This window comes from Emys orbicularis, chromosome 7 (assembly GCF_028017835.1).
Source record: "Emys orbicularis isolate rEmyOrb1 chromosome 7, rEmyOrb1.hap1, whole genome shotgun sequence".
NCBI classification, from domain to species: domain Eukaryota; kingdom Metazoa; phylum Chordata; order Testudines; family Emydidae; genus Emys; species Emys orbicularis.
Genome location: NC_088689.1, coordinates 83,028,199 through 83,034,043, shown reverse-complemented (window position 1 = coordinate 83,034,043; position 5,845 = coordinate 83,028,199).

The window sequence follows — 5,845 nt, the reverse complement described above, 5'->3', positions numbered from 1 at the left end:
TTTAGCTTGGAAGCTCTCTGGGCCTGGGATGGGGCTGTTTGGGGCGCTAGTTTGGATGATTGACACCTGGGTGCGAGCAACCACACTGCAAAGCCCTACCCATTACCCCAACCCTAGGGCTGTGCTCCTCCATGTGCACCACTAGGTCTTCTGGGGGCACCTCCCATGGTCCTTTGTGCTGCAATAAACCAAGTCGGTGTAGAATTCTTTCCCAGTGAATGGTGGAAGAACTCCACTGTCCTTCTGGGCATATGGGGGGAATTGTGGGAAGGCACTGGAGGACTGATCTAGCCTGCATTCTCACTGCAAAGAGGCAGATTGCCAGCTGGAGTAAAAGCAGAACCTGGGCTCTAACCCACATCCCCAGCCAGGCCAATTAGCCTGGGTTGAAAGCACCACTACCTGCAGGGGAGAGGGTTTTATGTGTGGACAGAAGAGCGGGGTGATGGGTAACACCTGGGTTAACTCAGTAATGAAGATACACTCTACTTGTTACATAAAGACAGTTGTACCTGCATTGTAGACAGGGCTTTAAAAAACAGAGTTCCAGCTAATCAAGTGTTTCTAGGGCTCCAGAACAAAGGGAAAGAGATCCAGACTATGATGCCTGCGCAGGATTACCTCTAAACAGTGTTTTCCAAAGTTTCTCAAAAGGCTTCCGTGGCTCTTTAAAGGTCTGTGTAAAATCTGTCACAGTAGCGAAAATGGGTAAAATTACACAGCTTGTGGAAGAGATTAAAGGCGGACCCCTTCCGCTCACTTCATAAAGGAAGGACCCCATTAACACCTTGTGAAATATTAGCCATTAATCAGCTTTCACGCAGAATAAAACCATCAACATGTATCATTATCGGCTCCTTAATGAAGTGAGAATGGGAACGCTGGGGAGCTGGGATATTAATGTCTCCTAAGAGGCATGAGCAATGCCAAGGCCAGGAGCCAAGATTTTTAATTTACTGCCAAAAGCTTCCCCTGTTAATAATGTGGTTACTTATCCTGAACATTATCACTGTTTGGCCACAAGTGTTCCATTTACAGAAGTGAGCTGGGCCCTCGGAAAGCATGTGGCCAGCTGCTGTGTCTGCCAATCCTCTCCCCCTCGGCCTCCTTACAGGCAGGAGGGGGCTGTACAGCCACTGAAATCTTCCCAGCAGTTGTACCCATTCCTACCCCTGCTTTGTTTCCCTTCTCACTTGCACTTCTGGACTTTCTTTATGGTTAGGAGTGTTCCTGGCAGCACAGAGCCTGCTCTGCATACATATGCTGTATACACATTTCCCTGGAGTTCCATAAAGGCACTATCCTCACTCCTCCACCTGCATCTCTCCCCTCAAGACCCACTTCTTCCAGATCCCAGGGGGGACAGGGTGAGGGGCTGTTCGATCTATTGCAGGTGGCTAGTATCCATTACCTTTTCGGTGCATAGAATGTATATATAATAATGTGTGTGTATGTGTATATCGATAGATACAGATATATTTGATTGTAAATTTCTCCCCCATTCTCTGTCACTTGTTTTACACTGTAAGCTCCTTGGGGCAGGGACCATGTCTTTTTATGCGTGGGGGGGAAGATCATCGAAACCGCTGGGTGTTACTATAATAATAAAATAATCATAAATAATTATAAACACAGATTCCAGCCTTTGCAGTTGTCTGACTAGATTGAAGTGGCTCTAATATCACTCCATGATTACGTAGGCAAAACCCAGCTATAAAAACCCCCTCCCCTCAGAGTTCATGGAGACAAATTCATTATACTGCCAGGACAACAATGATGCCTTCAAGGCTCTGAAGGTCAATCCATGACACCTCTGAGATACCTCCAACCTCTCGAACTTGGTGAAGGTAATAACAGTACTTAGCAGTTACATCCCACTTTGTGGCTCAAGGCATGATGCCAACATTAACTAATCAATCTTCAGAAACAAACCTGTGAGGTAGGTCAGTACTATTCCCGTTACAAATCAGAAGCTGAGGCAGCAAGAGGTTAAATAACTTACCTCTGATCTTGTTACTGGTAGAGCCAGGATTAGAACTCAGGAGCCTGAGTCTCCTTTTCCATGCTGCTGTTCAACAAAGGGAATATTTATCTCCCAGGACAGCAGGGATGGCCCGATAGCTACACAAGTTGCAGTTAGGAAGAGATTCTGCTCTTAGTCACACTTGTGTAAATGCAGAGTAATTCCACTGAATTAAATAGAGCAAGCCAGATTCTCATATCCACTAAAACCACTTTACACTGTTCTGGCCTTAAAGTGGGTGTGGCCCCAGATTTAATGAAAATGAGAATCTAGCCCAATGACTCCACCTTCATACTGATGTGAGTAAGAGCAGGCTCTGGCCTGGAGAGCAAGCTACCGCTGGAGTCTTCTGCTGCTGGTGAATGGCGTTAGAGCCAGAGGGAGCTTTTTCCAGCTTTTATAATCTGAGTTATATATATATATATAAACACAAATAGCTGCAGTTCTATGCTAAACACAGTTAGGAGGAAGAAATCACATCTCTTTCCAGTTCTATGGCGGCCAGGTTTGGAACCCAGGTGTGTGCATTACAGGGCAGCATGGTGAGGACGTGCAAGCCACTCACTGAGGTTAGCTCAGAAATGAAGCTTAGACTACACAGCTTGAAGAGTAAAAATGCTAATATAACCTCACTGTCCTTGACCAATGCCCCCCTGTCCTGCTTTTTCCTCATTAAAACAGAAGGGATGAGTCAAACAACTTGTAGGGGAAAGGAAGCCAAGTGAATGAAGATGTGAAATGTGCTTCAAACAGCTGCATGCTTTCATCAGACCTTTTATCAGCCTTCCCCCTCCACAAGATGAGCTCATTTTAATCATTAGTGAAACACTCCTGTTTAAAAAAGCAGGGCCGATGTGAGTGGTATGGTGTGTTATTAACAGCTCAGGGGCTTCTCTTGAGGAGTGAATGTCAGCCAAAGTTTTCAGAACTCGACTGCGACTGATCTCAGATCAGCATCTCCACGGGCTCAAGCAATGCTTGGCAGTTAAAAAAGGCATTCTTTTCCAGGGCTCTGAGGGCAAGGGTGGGAATATGGGGTTAGATTCTCAGCTGGTGTAAATGAGAATCATTCCATTGATGTCAGAGGAGCAGTGTCAATCTACACTAGATGAGGATCCAGCCTAGAATGTTTTTCCTTCCTGCTCTGAGGTTTGCCTCCCCGCTTTTTATTTTGCACAAATCCTCAAACATTTTTCTGTGTCTCTGACCACTCGCGTGATGCCATACGTTTCAGAGATCTCCTCTATAATACATCTGTTATGCTGCTAAATGTACTAGCTACATCCGCGTAGAACATACGTAGGCTGCTGAGCATTCCAAGCCCCTTCAGGTAGAAGGCACCTGGTCAACTGCAGAATGTACCAGGTACCTCCAGGCAGAAAGCACCTGCTGTGCTGCCAAATGGGGCCCGTAACTCATATACACTGGCTGCAGTGCTGAACATTTCAGATGCAGCGGAGTAGGTGTGCTCCATCTGGATGTTAGACCTACCAGGCACAGCCTACCTTCCACTGATGTCTATTAAATGATAATGGACAAGAACAGCAGAGCAGGTGCAGTAGAGTACCAGCAACAAAATGGTTAAGGGCTAAATTTTGCACTCGTAGTTAACCCAACACGACTCCAGAGTGACTCCAGATTTACACTGGTTTAACAAAGAGCAGGATTAGGTGCTAAGTAACTAACATGGCTGTCCAACCAATTGTCCTCACCCCATAAACAAGCTCTTTGAACACATTCATTTTCCCTTTGCATTTATTCATGCTATTTTCACTGCAATAATGCACAGGGACCCCAATCAGATCAGGGTCCCACTATGGTAGGCGCCACACACACACAGGGAAATTCAAATGGCATTCTCCACTCCACTGAGAAACCTTCAAACACACACACCCCCAGAACAAACTTTCCTCCACAGACTGCACCCTGACATTGTATTCATGCCTCCAGTTTATCATATGTCGTAGGTCTCTAGCACCTTCCAGCAGTGGGTTTCAAAGCACTTTGCAACCACTAGCAAATTTAGCCTCACAAAACCCCTGGGATGTAGGTAAAGATGGTCACCCCTATGTTATAGAAGAAATTGAGCCTCAGAATGTTAGTGACTTGCCCAAGGTTATATATGGGAGTGTTAGAAGAGCTGGGATAGGATCTAGCTTGTCTGGTTCCCAAATCTATGCCTTAATCACAAGATCACACATCAGGACATAGGATCTGCCAGACTGGATCAGATTCAAGATCCATATAGTCCAGGATCTTGTCTCCGATAGTTACCAGTGCCCAGATGCCTCAGAGGAAGGCGCAAGAAATCCCTCAGTAGACATGTAGATCCAATCCTAATCTCTATTGCATAGGGATTGACTTAAAACCAAAAAGCATGAAGTTTTATATGCCCTCCAAAAATATTATTAGCATTAACTATTCTTGGATATTCTTGTTATCATTATAAATGTCCAGTCCCTCTTTGAATCTTGCTAAGCATGACTGTGCAATGATTTCACTGTTTATGGCATTAATAGGATGGTATACTTATGTTGCAAAGTTAGATCAGCCACACGGCACAGCTACATCCATCTGCAAACCGTTTGAATCAAATGTTTTAAATCAGGGCTGGAATTTCAAGCGAGCTCAGCTCCCATTTAGGCACCACAGTAAGCAGCCAGATCTTCATAAGAGATGAAGACGTTGACTGCTGTGCTCCTTAGAAAACCTGGCCTCAGGTGTCACGTTGGGAACTGAGCTGAGTATGGCAAGGCAGGATCTGATTTTAATTTATGACAAAGCTGAAGTAGCTGGTGCTCTGCATTGTCCCAAAGGCTGGAGGGATCTGCTGTTTGACAGAGCAACAGCCCCAGCTGCTTTGCCCTTTGATCAGTGCAGCAATAGGGGTCAGGAGAGTTGAATTTACAGATTTTGTGGCCTTTTGTTCTATGGAGTTAGAGGAGTTAATCAGAACGACAGCGACTACTGACTTTATACAGTAAAAAGGTCAATGACTCAGGCTAGAGGCTGTATTGCTTTCTGACCGGTTTGGTGGTAATACTCTGAATGCTTGTAGCATACACACACACAATGCAGCATGCTACCCCATGAAATACCAACCATGGAGTGGAAATGTCACCACACCAGGGCAGAGAAGGTTACATAGTGGGGGAGAAGGTCTCACGTTCAGATGGTTTCTGCACCAGCGCATCTGAATCATGGTTCACACCGTTCTTCACCTAACATGGTGTTAATGCCACAGCTGGGTGTGTTTTCGCCATGTATCCAAGACCAAAGGTTAAACTGACGCCATGTGATCATCTCCGCTGAACTTGGAGTGCACTGGATTTAGGGCCCTATGGACTAGTCTAATATACCTTGTTAGCTTTGTATGTAATGAGAGTTACAACAGCAACCTAGAGCTTCAGGCTGGGCGTCAGATGTCCAGCAACCCCACTTGCACTCAAACTCCCTAAGACGCCTTTATAAATCCCAGACTTATTTGCCTGCCAGTCATCAGCCCTGCATTCCTGAATTCTTTGTAACCACAGCCAAAATGCAGTATGTTACTGGCTCTTCGGCAGGAAGGTGTTAATGCCACCCCAATGCCCATAATGCTGGTGTTATCTTACTTTACTCTGATCCTAATTAACAGATTGAACATGGTCATGGTCACCCACCCATGTGCCTTACTAATGTAGCTTTTACAGTCATGATATTAGTGCCCTCGCCAGCTGTCCCTAATTTAAGCAGTCTGGATTTCTCCAGAACATTGGTACCCTCATTTTTCACCAATGCCTCTAATTAAAAACAACTGAGGAGTTCGTAGAGGTGCTCTCC